The sequence below is a fragment of the Eleutherodactylus coqui genome, chromosome 6 (assembly GCF_035609145.1).
Source record: "Eleutherodactylus coqui strain aEleCoq1 chromosome 6, aEleCoq1.hap1, whole genome shotgun sequence".
Lineage (NCBI taxonomy): Eukaryota > Metazoa > Chordata > Amphibia > Anura > Eleutherodactylidae > Eleutherodactylus > Eleutherodactylus coqui.
In genome coordinates, this window is record NC_089842.1 from 20,464,064 (window position 1) to 20,479,780 (window position 15,717).

General features: G+C 47.9%; 1 protein-coding gene across 1 annotated transcript in view; it reads left to right on the forward strand.

Moving 5' to 3' along the window:
- LOC136633502 (IgGFc-binding protein-like) overlaps positions 1-15,717 on the forward strand; it is a 50,853-nt gene that overhangs the window by 30,312 nt on the left and 4,824 nt on the right. The gene's annotated exons all lie outside the window — the stretch shown is intronic.

Genomic DNA, 15,717 nt, shown 5'->3' on the forward strand with positions numbered 1-15,717 from the left:
AAAAATTAAAAATTAACCTTTATTAAGTCCTTTAATAAGCTGAATGACAGCTGCGCTGAGCCAATCAGACGCAGCACTCACTCACCCATTCATGAATTCATGAGTGGGTGTGAGTGAGAGCTGCCTCTGATTGGTGAGGCTGTGACCAATCAGAGGAAGCTCATTCAGCAGGCGGGGATTTTAAATCCCCGGCTGCTGAATACTACTCACAGCAGTTCAGGAGAACGGCCGGCCGCGGCTGAACTCCGGCTGCAGCGGAAAGGTGAGTATAATTTATTTATTTTTTTTTACACATTTTAGGATGATTTTCAGGTAAGGGCTTATATTTTTAAGCCCTTCCCGAAAATTCATCCCGTTCTCGCCGGCAGCCCATTGCTTTCAATGGAGCCGGCTGTATTGCCGGCTCCATTGAATTCAATGGTCAGTGCTCGTTTAATCGAGACGAGTACTGCGTGGTGCTCGTCTCGAGTAACGAGCATCTCGAGCACCCTAATACTCGAACGAGCATCAAGTTCGGACGAGTATGCTCGCTCATCTCTAGTGAGAATACTTGACACGCAGTGATGGCCAGCAGTTCATCAGGAGCTGTAAACAGACGATCCTGTGTGCTTCTGGGTAATGAACTACAATAGAAGTCATCCCTGTCAGTATAGATAGATAAGGTATTGTGAAAGATACTATATGCGCAAAAGTATTGTGTCGGGCAAGGGGCGTTAGGTCCCCGGGATTAGGATAAAGCCCACTTGACGAAGGTATAGGGATAGATAGTGCAGAGAGATACCACTCCTGATACCACTTTGCAATGGCCTACGATAATTAGCCCTAATTCAGATGAGCAAAGATTGCCTTAGGTGCTATCCCTAAAGAAAAAGTGCAACGATACCAAATAAAATGAAAAGAAGTCAAAAGAGAAAAGGTCTGTGGCTCTGATGGTGAGCCAAGGCATATGAGTGTCAGCCCAGAGTGAAGCTGTAGTTATATCCTGCTAAGGCCTCCCATAATGGGTGGATACTAACTTAAATGGCCAATCAGGATAGGGTAGCGTTCCAAAAGGGGCGGGGCCAGAGTGACCCTTTCCAATTAGTGCCCCAAATTCCACGGGTATGGATAATGACCTCTAAAGAAGGTTGCCGCTATAAATAGGGACATATATATCACAGGTAGCCCTAAGGGTGACTACTAGAGATGAGCGAACGTACTCGTCCAAGCTTGATACTCGTTCGAGTATTAGCGTGTTCGAGATGTTCGTTACTCGTAACGAGTACCACGCGATGTTCGGGTTACTTTCACTTTCATCTCTGAGACGTTAGTGCGCTTTTCTGGCCAACTGAAAGAAAGGGAAGGCATTACAACTTCCCCCTGCGACGTTCAAGCCCTATACCACCCCCCTGCAGTGAGTGGCTGGCGAGATCAGGTGTCACCCGAGTATAAAAATCGGCCCCTCCCGCGGCTCGCCTCAGATGCGTTCTGACATAGAGGAGGGAAAGTGCTATCTTGTTGGAGCTGCTATAGGGAGAGTGTTAGGAGTATTTTAGGCTTCAAGAACCTCAACGGTCCTTCTTAGGGCCACATCTAACCATGTGCAGTACTGTGGAGGCTGCTTTTTGCAGTGTTGCACTTTTTTTTTTTTTTGGTATATCGGCTGTGCAGAGCATTGCGCCCTGCAGTAATACTCCAGGGCCAGAAGTGCTTAGGCAGGGACAGAAGACATATTGATTGAATATAGGCAGTGGGCCTTTGCAAAAAAATTTGGGGAAAAAAATCTGGGCTGCCTGTGACTGTCCTCAGTGTTCTGGGTCTGTGCTGGGTGTAGTAGTTCTCCAAATTCATACGCAGCCAGCTAAGTGTTACAGCAGGCTTGCACAAAATTATTTCCTGGCTCTGTCTGGGCTGTGAAATCACTGCTGTATTGCAGTCCACAGTGCAACACTCTGCAGTTCTTTGACATACTCCAGGGACAGAAGACATATTGATTGAATATAGGCAGTGGGCCTTTGCAGAAAAATTTGGGGAAAAAAATCTATCTGGGCTGCCTGTGACTGTCCTCAGTGTTCTGGGTCTGTGCTGGGTGTAGTAGTTCTCCAAATTCATACGCAGCCAGCTAAGTGTTACAGCAGGCTTGCGCAAAATTATTTCCTGGCGTTCCGTAAGCGAAGTCAGCCTCCAACCACAGGCCAATAAGCGGCACATTTAATTACAGCGTTCTGTTTCTGCATTCCTGGTAATACAGCATGCTGAGGGGTAGGGGTAGGCCTAGAGGATGTGGACGCGGCCGAGGACGCGGAGGCCCAAGTCAGGGTGTGGGCACAGGCCGAGCTCCTGATCCAGGTGTATCGCAGCCGACTGCTGCGGGATTAGGAGAGAGGCACGTTTCTGACGTCCCCACATTCATCGCACAATTAATGGGTCCACGCGGTAGACCTTTATTAGAAAATGAGCAGTGTAAGCAGGTCCTGTCGTGGATGGCAGAAAGTGCTTCCAGCAATCTATTGTCCACCCACAGTTCTGCGCCGTCCACTGCTGCAACTCAGAATCCTCTGGCTGCTGCTCCTCCTTCCTCCCAGCCACCTCACTCCATTAAAATGAGACATTCTGAGGAGCGGGCAGACTCCCAGGAACTGTTCTCGGGCCACTGCTCAGATTGGGCAGCAGTGGTTCCTCTCCCACCAGAGGAGTTTATCGTGACTGATGCCCAACCATTGGAAAGTTCCCGGGGACCGGGGGATGAGGCTGGGGACTTCCGGCAACTGTCTCAAGACCTTTCAGTGGGTGAGGAGGACGATGACGTTGAGACACAGTTGTCTATCAGTGAGGTGGTAGTAAGGGCAGTAAGTCCGAGGGAGGAGCGCACAGAGGATTCAGAGGAAGAGCAGCAGGACAATGAGGTGACTGACCCCACCTGGTTTGCTACGCCTACTGAGGACAGGTCTTCAGAGGGGGAGGCAAGGGCAGCAGGGCAGGTTGCAAGAGGCAGTGCGGTGTCCAGGGGTAGAGGCAGGGCCAGACCGAATAATCCACCAACTGTTTCCCAAAGCACCCCCTCGCGCCATGCCACCCTGCAGAGGCCGAGGTGCTCATAGGTCTGGCAGTTTTTCACTGAGAGTGCAGACGACCGACGAACAGTGGTGTGCAACTTTTGTCGCGCCAAGATCAGCCAGGGAGCCACCACCACCAGCCTCACCACCACCAGCATGCACAGACATATGATGGCCAAGCACCCCACAAGGTGGGATGAAGGCCGTTCACCGCCTCCGGTTTGCACCGCTGCCTCTCCCCCTGTGCCCCAACCTGCCACTGAGATCCAACCCCCCTCTCAGGACACAGGCACTACCGTCTCCTGGCCTGCACCCACACCCTCACCTCCGCTGTCCTCGGCCTCATCCAGCAATGTCTGTCAGCGCAGCGTCCAGCAGTCGCTAGCGCAAGTGTTTGAGCGCAAGCGCAAGTACGCCGCCACGCACGCGCACGCTCAAGCGTTAAACGTGTGCATAGCCAAATTTATCAGCCTGGAGATGCTGCCATATAGGGTTGTGGAAACGGAGTCCTTCAAAAGTATGATGGCGGCGGCGGCCCCGCGCTACTCAGTTCCCAGTCGCCACTACTTTTCCCGATGTGCAGTCCCAGCCCTGCACGACCACGTCTCCCGCAACATTGTACGCGCCCTCACCAATGCGGTCCACTTAACAACGGACACGTGGACAAGCACAGGCGGGCAGGGCCACTATATCTCCCTGACGGCACATTGGGTGAATTTAGTGGAGGCTGGGACAGAGTCAGAGCCTGGGACCGCTCACGTCCTACCCACCCCCAGAATTGCGGGCCCCAGCTCGGTGCTGGTATCTGCGGCAGTGTATGCTTCCTCCACTAAAGCACCCTCCTCCTCCAATGCAACCTCTGTCTCGCAATCAAGATGTGTCAGCAGCAGCAGCACGTCGCCAGCAGTCGGTGTCGCGCGGCGTGGCAGCACAGCGGTGGGCAAGCGTCAGCAGGCCATGCTGAAACTACTCAGCTTAGAAGATAAGAGGCACACGGCCCACGAACTGCTGCAGGGTCTGACAGAGCAGACCGACCGCTGGCTTGCGCCACTGAGCCTCCAACCGGGCATGGTCGTGTGTGACAACGGCCGTAACCTGATGGCGGCTCTGCAGCTCGGCAGCCTCACGCACGTGCCATGCCTGGCCCACGTCTTTAATTTGGTGGTTCAGCGCTTTCTGAAAAGCTACCCACGCTTGTCAGACCTGCTCGGAAAGGTGCGCCGGCTCTGCGCACATTTCCGCAAGTCCCACACGGACGCTGCCACCCTGCGCACCCTGCAACATCGGTTTAATCTGCCAGTGCACCGACTGCTGTGCGACGTGCCCACACGGTGGAACTCTACGCTCCACATGTTGGCCAGGCTCTATGAGCAGCGTAGAGCTATAGTGGAATACCAACTCCAACATGGGCGGCGCAGTGGGAGTCAGCCTCCTCAATTCTTTTCAGAAGAGTGGGCCTGGTTGGCAGACGTCTGCCAGGTCCTTGGAAAGTTTGAGGAGTCTACCCAGGTGGTGAGCGGCGATGCTGCAATCATTAGCGTCACCATTCCTCTGCTATGCCTCTTGAGAAGTTCCCTGCAAAGCATAAAGGCAGATGCTTTGCACTCGGAAACAGAGACGGGGGAAGACAGTATGTCGCTGGATAGTCAGAGCACCCTCCTGTCTATATCTCAGCGCGGTGAGGAGGAGGAGGAGGAGCATGAGGAGGATGAGGAGGAGGGGGAAGAGACAGCTTGGCCCACTGCTGAGGGTACACATGCTGCTTGCCTGTCATCCTTTCAGCGTGTATGGCCTGAGGAGGAGGAGGAGGAGGAGGATCCTGAAAGTGATCTTACTAGTGAGGACAGCCATGTGTTGCATACAGGTACCCTGGCACACATGGCTGACTTCATGTTAGGATGCCTTTCTCGTGACCCTCGCGTTACACTCATTCTGGCCACTACGGATTACTGGGTGTACACACTGCTCGACCCACGGTATAAGGAGAACCTTTCCACTCTCATACCCGAAGAGGAAAGGGGTTCGAGAGTGATGCTATACCACAGGACCCTGGCGGACAAACTGATGGTACAATTCCCATCCGACAGCGCTAGTGGCCGAAGCCGCAGTTCCGAGGGCCAGGTAGCAGGGGAGGTGCGGAGATCAGGCAGCATGTACAGCACAGGCAGGGAAACACTCTCTAAGGCCCTGGACAGCTTTATGGCTCCCCAGCAAGACTGTGTCACCGCTCCCCAGTCAAGGCTGAGTCGGCGGGAGCACTGTAAAAGGATAGTGAGGGAGTATGTAGCCGATCGCACGACCGTCCTCCGTGACGCCTCTGCCCCCTACAACTACTGGGTATCGAAGCTGGACACGTGGCCTGAACTCGCGCTGTATGCCCTGGAGGTGCTTGCTTGTCCTGCGGCTAGCGTCTTGTCAGAGAGGGTGTTTAGTGCGGCTGGGGGAATCATCACAGATAAGCGTACCCGCCTGTCAACCGACAGTGCCGACAGGCTTACACTCATCAAGATGAACAAAGCCTGGATTTCCCCAGACTTCTCTTCTACACCAGCGGACAGCAGCGATACCTAAGAATTACGTAGGCTGCACCCGCGGATGGAAGCATCGTTCTCTATCACCATCAAAAATGGGGACCTTTTTGCTTCATCAATCTGTGTATAATATTCCTCCTCCTCCTCCTGCTCCTCCTCCTGAAACCTGACGTAATCACGCCGAACGGGCAATTTTTCTTAGGCCCACAAGGCTCAGTCATATAATTTTTCTAAACAATTTTTATACGTTTCAATGCTCATTAAAGCGTTGAAACTTTCACCTCAACCAATTTTTATTTTTACTGGGCTGCCTCCAGGCCTAGTTACCAATTAAGCCACATTAACCAAAGCGATTAATGGGTTTTAACTGCCCTCTTGATTGGGCACGGGCAATTTTTCTCAGGTACATTAGTACTGTTGGTACACCAATTTTTGGGGGCCCTCGCTTACAGTGTAATCCAATTAATTTTTAGCCCACCTGCATTACAGCTGACGTTACATCAGCTGTGATGGGCACTACAATGGGATATATTTATGTACCGCCGGTGGGTTCCAGGGAGCCACCCATGCTGTGGGTCCACAGGGAGTTGTAACTGCATGTGTCCACTTCTAAAGAACCCCAGTCTGACTGGGGCATGCAGTGTGGGCCGAAGCCCACCTGCATTAAACATGACATTACCTCAGCTGTGATGGGCAATGCAATGGGATATATTTATGTACCGCCGGTGGCTTCCTGGCACCCACCCATGCTGTGGGTCCACACGGAGTTGTAACTGCATGTGTCCACTTCTAAAGAACCCCAGTCTGACTGGGGCATGCAGTGTGGGCCGAAGCCCACCTGCATTAAGCACGACATTACCTCAGCTGTGATGGGCAATGCAATGGGATATATTTATGTACCGCCGGTGGCTTCCTAGCACCCACCCATGCTGTCGGTCCACAGGGACTTCCCAATAGGGAGTTGTACCTTCCTGTGTCTATGAATTAAAAACCCTGGTCCGGTTGGGGCATGCAGTGTGGGCCGAAGCCCACCTGCATTTAATCTGACGTTAGCTCTGCTGTCCAGGGCACTGCAATGGGATACATTTATGTACAGCCGGTGGGTTCCAGGGAGCCACCCATGCTGTGGGTGCACACGGAATTCCCATTGCGGAGTTGTACCTGCCTGTGACAATTTATAAAAAACCGCGGTCTGACTGGGGCATGCAGACACCTTGACAGAATGAATAGTGTGTGGCACATAGGTTCCCCATTGCTATGCCCACGTGTGCAGCTCCAGATGGAGGTGGCACAGGATTGGATTTCTCGTTGCTTATGTACAGCATTGTGGACTATCGCCCCGCCCCTTTTAAAGAGGGTCGCTGCCTAGCCGTGCCAACCCTCTGCAGTGTGTGCCTGTGGTTCCTCTGGCAGACGCACTTATAAATAGACATGAGGGTGGCGTGGCATGAGGGCAGCTGAAGGCTGGGCAGGGACAGTTTGGTGTGCGCTGTGGACACTGGGTCGTGGGGGGGGGGGAGTTGGGCAGCATGTTACCCAGGAGAAGTGGCAGCGGAGTGTCATGCAGGCAGTGATTGTGCTTTGTTGGAGGTAGTGTGGTGCTTAGCTAAGGTATGCATTGCTAATGAGGGCTTTTCAGAAGTAAGAGTTGTTGGGAGGGGGGGGCACTCTTGCCGCTATTGTGGCTTAATAGTGGGACCTGTGAACTTGAGATGCAGCCCAACATGTAGCCCCTCGCCTGCCCTATCCGTTGCTGTGTCGTTCCCATCACTTTCTTGAATTTCCCAGATTTTCACAAACGAAAACCTTAGCGAGCATCGGCGATATACAAAAATGCTCGGGTCGCCCATTGACTTCAATGGGGTTCGTTAATCGAAACGAACCCTCGAGCATCGCGAAAAGTTTGTCTCGAGTGACGAGCACCCGAGCATTTTGGTGCTCGCTCATCTCTAGTGACTACCCACTACATTTTTTTTTTTCACTGCGAAATTCACAGCATTTTTTTTTCTGCAGGGGTCTATGGGACTTGTAATGTTAAAATCGTGATCGCGCGAAATCACGATTTTGCTGTAAATTGCGATTTTGCGCGATTTTAACATTACAAGTCCCATGGACCCCTGCAGAAAAAAAAAACGCTACGAATTTCACAGTGAAAAAAAATTGTAGTGGGTAGTCACCCTAAGAAGGATTTTATTTTAAACATTTTTTTGAAATGCAATGCAGGCTATATAGCGTGTATCTGACTTTCCCTCTATCAGGGGCTGTCGCCGTACGCTGTGCGTGAAGTTGACGGCACACACAGAGCGGTGTAAAAATTTTTTGATTTACTAGCGTGCAGTTGGAGGCTGACAGCGCTTATGTTATGCAAACTGCAGCCAGAAAAAAATTATACGGAAGGCCGCAAGCAGGCCTAGCTGTGCAATATGCAATAGTGATGCACCTCAACTCCCAGCAGCCACGCAGTGAAATGCACACGGTCACAGGTAGCCGTAAGAAAGAGATTTTTTTTTAAAGTTTTTGGGAAATGCAATGCAGGCTATATAGTGTGTATCTGACTTTCCCTCTATCAGGGGCTGTCGCCGTACGCTGTGCGTGCAGTTGATGGCAGACACAGAGCGGTGTAAAAATTTTTTGAATTATTGGCGTGCAGTTGGAGGCAGACAGCGCTTATGTTACGCAAACTGCAGCCAGAAAAAAATTATATGGAAGGCTGCAAGCAGGCCTAGCTGTGCACTAGTGAGGTACTAGAACTCCCAGCAGCCACGGAGTTAAATGCACACGGTCACAGGTAGCCCTAAGAAGGACCGTTGGGGTTCTTGTAGACAGGATTCCACACTACCACTGTCCCTGCCTCACCAGCACTCTCCCTATACTATGTAGTACAGACTGCAGCCTGAGAATGCTATAGCCTGCACGCCCGATATAAAAAGAAAATGTGCAAAACTGCTCCCAGCAGCCACAACAGTAATACACTAGGTCAGATGTGGCCCTAAGAAGGACTGTTGGGGTTCTTGTACACAGGATCCTACACTGACACTATCCCTTAATAAGCAGCAGCACTGTCCCTGATCTCTCCCAGTGTGTGTCTGTGGCGAGCCGCGTGCGGCCCCACTTTAAATACTCGGCGGTCACTTGATTTCGCCAGCCACTCACTGCAGGGGGGTGGGATAGGGCTGGAACGTCACCGGAGGAAGTTGTAATGCCTTCCCTGCGTGTCTATTGGCCAGAAAATGGCGCAAAACTTTCAGGGAAGGAAATGGAATTTACTCGAGTACCGCGTGGTGCTCGTCTCGAGTAACGAGCATCTCGAGTACCTCTAATACTCAAACGAGCATCAAGCTCGGACGAGTACGCTCGCTCATCTCTATTAATGACTTTACATAGTTTTGTATCATCTGCAAATATTGATATTTTGCTGTGCAATCCTTCTACCAAGTTATGAAAGCATATATTAAAAATAGTGTCTAGTTTTGACCTTTGTGGTACACCACTAGTAACGATGAACCATTCAGGAGTATGTACCTTTAATAACTACTCTCTGCGTTATATCCCTGAGCCAGATATCTACCTACTTACACACTTTCCCACCCACACCAAGCATTCTCATTTCATATACTAACCTTTTATGCGGCACAGTATCAAATTCTTTGGAAAAGTCCAGATCCACATGATCCAATAACTCTCCATGGCCCAGTCTAGAACTTAAAGCCCAATAGAAGTTGATCAGATTGGTTTGACAGGAGCGATCTCTCATAAACCCATGCTGATATGGAGTTATGCCGCTATTTTCCTTGTGGTACTTCAGGATAGCATCTCTTAGAAACCTTTCAAACATTTTACCCAAAATAGAAGTAAAGATTACCAGTCTGTAGTTTCCAGGTTCACTTTTTGAATATCAGCACCATCTTGGCTACGTGCCAATCCAGTGGAACAGACCCAATCATTATAGAGTCCTTAAATATAAGAAACAACGGTCGGTCTATCACATTACTTAATTCCTTTAGAAACCAGAGGGGATGCCTTCAGAACCCAGTGATTTGTCTATTTCAATCTTTTTAAGGAGGCTCTATATTTCTTCCAGGGTTAGACTGGTGATATTTAGTGAGGAGTTTAATTTATCACTCTGCATCTCATCTGACATTTCGTTTTCCTCTGAATACACAGAAGGAAAACTGATTTTGTAGATCTGCTTTCTGCTCATCACCCTCTACAATTTTTCCTACATTATTTATTAAAGGGCCAACACTTTCGCTATAAATCTTTTTACTAGTTATATAATTGACAAACAGTTTAGGGTTAGTTCCATTCTCTTTGGCAATGAGTCTCTGCCTCCAAGTTTGTGGCTTTTATCTGATTTTTACATAATTTTTTTTTTTCCCTATAGGGTTTTAGTGCATCTTCGCTGTCTTCTTGTTTTAGTAGTTTAAACACTTTCTTTTTGCTGTTTATTGCCCCCTTTAAATTTAGTGTGTCTTCACACTTGCGATTGTGATATCGCTGCATATTTTTTAATGCAAATGTCAATAGGACTTTCTTATGTTAAGAACACATTGCACAAAATTCGAAAGCACAAACTTGCGATTTTTGTGTGATGTGTTTTTAACATTAGAAAGCCATATTGATATGCGCGTAAAAAAACGCAGCAATATCGCGATCGCAAGTGTGAAGGCACCCTTATATTGAGCCGCATTGATTTTCTCCGATTCCTAACCCTTTTATTCCTTTAGGCCTCATTCAGATGAGTGCTGTTTTAGTGCACTATAGCCACGAGAAAATATCGCAGCTATAGTGTTTTAAAGATCACGTGAACGGGCTGCTTTAAGCTACTTGAAGTAGCCTATTCACCCGATCCAAGGTGCGTGCTGCATACTTTCAAGGCTCCCATAGGAGCCTATGGAAAGCATGCAGCAAAGATAGGACATGTCCTATCTTTGCGCGCACCTAGGAGCCAACATGAGAGTTTGCACTCGCAGGTCCTATCTTTGTTTGATGCGCTGATTCAGTGCGTCTAACAATCGTCCATGTGCACGCTTCTATAGGAACCTATTAGTTTCTATAGAAGCGCATTCTGTGCGCTGCTTAACAGCACAAAAACAGCACTTGTCTGTATAAACTGCTTACACTAAGCATTTAAGATGTTTTTAGACATTTCCTATTTATTGTCCATACTGTTATTTTTTACTAAAGTTTAGTACTTTTCTAGCTCCCCTATAAAACTAATTTTTGAATGATGAGTAGAAATGTATTATATTATGGCCATTATTTCCCAGGAGCCCCCAACCTGCACTCCTCTTATTCTGTCAGATCTTTTAGTTATTATTAAGTCCAAAATGGCCGTCCCTCTAGTCAGGTCCTGAACAAATTGAGTAAGATTATCTTAGTTATTTACAGAAACTTGTCACCTTTAGGCCTTAGTCACACGGGCGTTTTTTCCCGCGATTTGTGGATCGCATGACGGATGCGCATCCGCAAATTGCGTGACCAGGGCCGAAAAATCACCCGAAAATACTGCTCCTAGCCGCGTTTCAATAGAAACGGGCCGGAGCTGTCCAGCGCATTGAATTCAATGGAGCCGGCAATACAGCCGGCTCCATTGAAAGCAATGCGCTGCGGGCGATCGCGGGATAAATTGTCGGGAAGGGCTTAAATATATAAGCCCTTCCCTGCAATTCATCCAGAAATGTGTAAAAATAAAAAATATATATATACTCACCTTGTCCCGGCAGACGGAGTTCAGCCACGGCCGGCGGCAGTTCTCCTGAACCGCTCTCTCTAGTATTCAGCAGCCGGGGATTTAAAATCCCCGCCTGCTGAATGAACTGCCTCTGATTGGTCACAGCCTGACCAATCAGAGGCAGCTCTCACTCACACCCATTCATGAATTCATGAATGGGTGAGTGAGTGCTGCCTCTGATTGGCTCAGCGCTGAGCCAATCAGGGGCAGCTCTCAGCTGTCATTCATGAATTCATGAATGGGTGTGAGTGAGAGCTGCCTCTGATTGGTCAGGCTGTGACCAATCAGAGGCAGCTCATTCAGCAGGCGGGGATTTTAAATCCCCGGCTGCTGAATACTAGAGAGAGCGGTTCAGGAGAACTGCCGCCGGCCGTGGCTGAACTCCGTCTGCCGGGACAAGGTGAGTATATATATATTTTTTATTTTTACACATTTCTGGATGAATTGCAGGGAAGGGCTTATATATTTAAGCCCTTCCCGAAATTCATCCCGCAGCCCATTGCTTTCAATGGAGCCGGCTATATTGCCGGCTCCATTGAATTCAATGGGCAAACATCGTTCTTCTCTGCCACAGCTGTTACAGCTGTGGCAGAGAAGAATGATTTGTCTACTATATGTTCTCACTGGGGTCGGCGCTGCTGCCGCCGGCCCCATTGAGCGCATATAGAGAAGAGAACAGGAATCGCAGATCGCAGATAGGTGCGATCTGCGATTTCTGTTCTATAATTTATCGGACGGGCGCATAAAAAGCGCTCATGTGTCCGATACCATTGCAAAGCAATGGTTTTATAAAATCGGCCGACGCATGCGCATGCGCAAATCGCGGCAAAAAACGCCCGTGTGACTAAGGCCTTATAAGGTCCACAGGTTTCAATTTCCCAATTTATATCCGGATAGTTAAAGTCCCCCATGATAATGACCTCATTGTGATTTGCAGCTTCATCTATTTCTCTCAGTAATAGATTTTCAGTGGTTTCTGTTATATTTGATACTCTACAGAAAACCCCGATGAGGATTTTATTGTTTGTTTTCCCTCCACATATTTCTACCCATAGAGACTCAACATGTTCATTTGTCTTACCTATATCTTTAAAACTGACTTACTCATGTTTCCGCCCTCTGCAAATCGACCTTACCTTTACATCTCCATCGCAGTGTGTGGCACCACCATAACTCCCAGACAGCACCCCGCTGTCTTGGGGTCATATTCGACTCCGATCTTCTCTTTACCCCCTACATGCTATCTCTTGCCGAAACATGTCACTTACACCTTAAGAACATCGCAGGAATCCACTAAAAATGCTCACCTATCCACTCTCAGCTCGATTACTGCAACTCGCTGCTGATTGACCTCCCCCATGCTCAACTCTCCCCTCTCCAATCCATCCTGAATGCGACAGCCAGGCTCATCTTCCTGTCCAGCCGCTACTTAGATGCCTCGGCCCTCTGCCAGTCACTGCACTGGCTGCCCATCAAATGCAGAATTCAATTTAAACTCACTACCTTTATCCATAAAGCTCTCCACAACACCGCGCCACCCTACATTGCTTCCATCATCTCAATCCAACACTCAGCCCATGCCCTCTGCTCTGCTAACTAAATCAGATTAAGCGCCCTTTAACGTGAACCCCTCATTCCCACCTCCAAGACTTCTCCAGAGCAGCACCAGTCCTCTGGAATGCACTAACCAAAATTATCCAGGCAATTTCTTACTCACACAACTTCAGGCGTGCGCTAAAAATGCACCTATTAAATTACTCGTTAATTCTCGTTACTCCGCCTGATAACATGCTCCTTGTCCTACTGACTGCAATCCTTGCTAGTCGCAATGAACTGCCCGATTTGGCCACTATATTGCTCAATTCAACTATTGTCTATGTGTATAGTATCCCTCACTCTCCAACTTGCCATACCGTACACATCTCTAGCCCCTTTACCTTCTGTATCACCCCATTATTTGTATTATGTAAGCTTGTTGGAGCAGGACCCTCACCCCTACTGTTTCCATCACTTGATTACTTCATGTAGCCATGGTTTTGTTTCTGTTCCCCCTGTTTTGTAAGCTCTGCAGAATCTGTTGGCGCTATATAAATAAAGATTATTATTATCTTCCCATAGTGTGGGCTTTAAACAGGACTTTAGATGAAGACAAACCCCTCCCTCTTTTTGGTTTTTACAATCCCTTCTGAACAGACTGTAACTTTGTAAGTTCACTGCCCAGTCACATCTTCAATCCGACCAGGTCTCAGATATTGTCACTATGTCATAGTTCTTCTCAGACATTATTACTTCCAGTTCGTCAACTTTATTTGTCAGACTTCTAGCTGAAGTCACTATTTGGTCAGACTTTTAGCATTAGTCACCATACAGTTTTGAAGGTTTTGTGTATTTTTTATTTTAACTGTATCCCTATTAACTGTTCTGCCAGTTCTAACTCTACCTATCCCCCTCCCACTGCTCCTCCACCATTCTCATTACTTAGTGCCAGGTCACTGTCTACACTATCTTCCCTTCTATGTCTCTGGTTGCCCTCCCCTCCAACCTTCTATCCATCTTCTTCCCCAGCACAGCTGGACCCACCCCTTGAGATTCAGCCCATCCCTACAGTAGAACCTGTAGCCAACATCAAAGCCGGTCCAGTTCTCCAGGAACCAAACTCTCCCCTTCATACACTAACTATTGAGCTACTTGTTTACCACCATAATCTCCCTCTACCTTTCTACTTTGAAGATCTTTGCCTTAAGCTTACATCCTAGTTCCCTTAAATCCTTTTTAAGGACCTTTTTCATCTATTTCTAACTTTGTCATTGGTGCCAATGTGTACTGTGACTACTGGATCCTCACCAGCCCCTCCGAGTAATCCGTCAACCTGATCCGTGCAGTCTAGTTTCGTTAGCAGAGTGGAAAGCCACGGCTGGGTGATGGATTGAGATGAGGGAGGCAATATAGGGTGGCGCTGCGCTATTCGTCAGTAGTATTACGATAATATTTTATATATTTTTTTGTTTTGTTTTTTTGCTGTATTACTATTAAAATATAAAATATCTTTGGAAAAAATAAAATTATTTTCTGCCACCATAACTTTTTTATTTTTCCATCGACAGTTGTGCGAGGGCTCATTTTTTTGCACAATGTCCTGTAGTTTCTATTGGTACCATTTTGGAGATCACGTGACTTTTTGACCAAAAAAGCACAATTCTGGCATTGTGTATTTTTTGTTTCTGACGATGTTCACCGTGCAGGATAAGTAATACATTACTTTGATAGATTGCACATTTTTAGGAAGTATGTTTTTTATATTTTTGATTTTTTATTATAAATATGGGTAAGGGGGATTTAAACTTTTATTATGGAGTCACTGAGGGGCAGCAGGACACCCAAATTGAAAAATTAGAAATCCCAGAGAAGGTTCCTAGTAAAACTTAATCTTTATTAAAGGGGTTGTCCCGCGAAAGCAAGTGGGGGTATACACTTCTGTATGGCCATATTAATGCACTTTATAATATACATCGTGCATTAAATATGAGCCAAACAGAAGTTATTCACTTACCTGTTCCGTTGCTGGCGTCCTCGTCTCCATGGTGCCGTCTAATTTCAGCGTCTAATCTCCCGATTAGAAGCGCTTGCGCAGTCCGGTCTTCTCCCTTCTGAATGGGGCCGCTCGTGCCGGAGAGCTGCTCCTCGTAGCTCCGCCCCGTCACGTGTGCCGATTCCAGCCAATCAGGAGGCTGGAATCGGCAATGGAACGCACAGAGCCCACGGTGCACCATGGGAGAAGACCTGCGGTCCACCGTGGGTGAAGATCCCGGCGGCCATCTTCGCAAGGTAAGTAAGAAGTCACCGGAGCGCGGGGATTCGGGTAAGTACTATCCGTTTTTTTTTTTAAACCCCTGCATCGGGTTTGTCTCGCGCCGAACGGGGGGGCTATTGAAAAAAAAAAAAAAACCCATTTCGGCGCGGGACAACCCCTTTAACCAAATTAACCCCTTGAGTAGCGTGTTTCCTACCACCCTGTTGTACCCACCAGGGCAGGTTTTTTAAATGGGCCAATCATTTAATTTCAACTAATTTTCCAGTCGCGTTCCAAGAGCCATAACGTTTTCATTTTTCCATTGACACTGCCATATGAGGGCTTGTTTTTTGCGGGACAAGTTGTACTTTTTGATGGCATCATTTTTGCGTATATATAATGGATTGGATAACTTTTGTAAAAAAAAATTGTAGGGAGATTGGGGGAAAAAAAAGAAATCCTGCCATTTGTTTTTTCGATTTCCTTTTTACGGTGTTCAGCGTGCAGAATAAATAGTGTGATGACATTTTTCTCTGAGTCACATGATTCTGGTGATACCAAGTTTATACAGTTTGTTTATGTTTTGCTATTTTTGTACATTTAAAACATTTTTTTACTTAAAGGTTT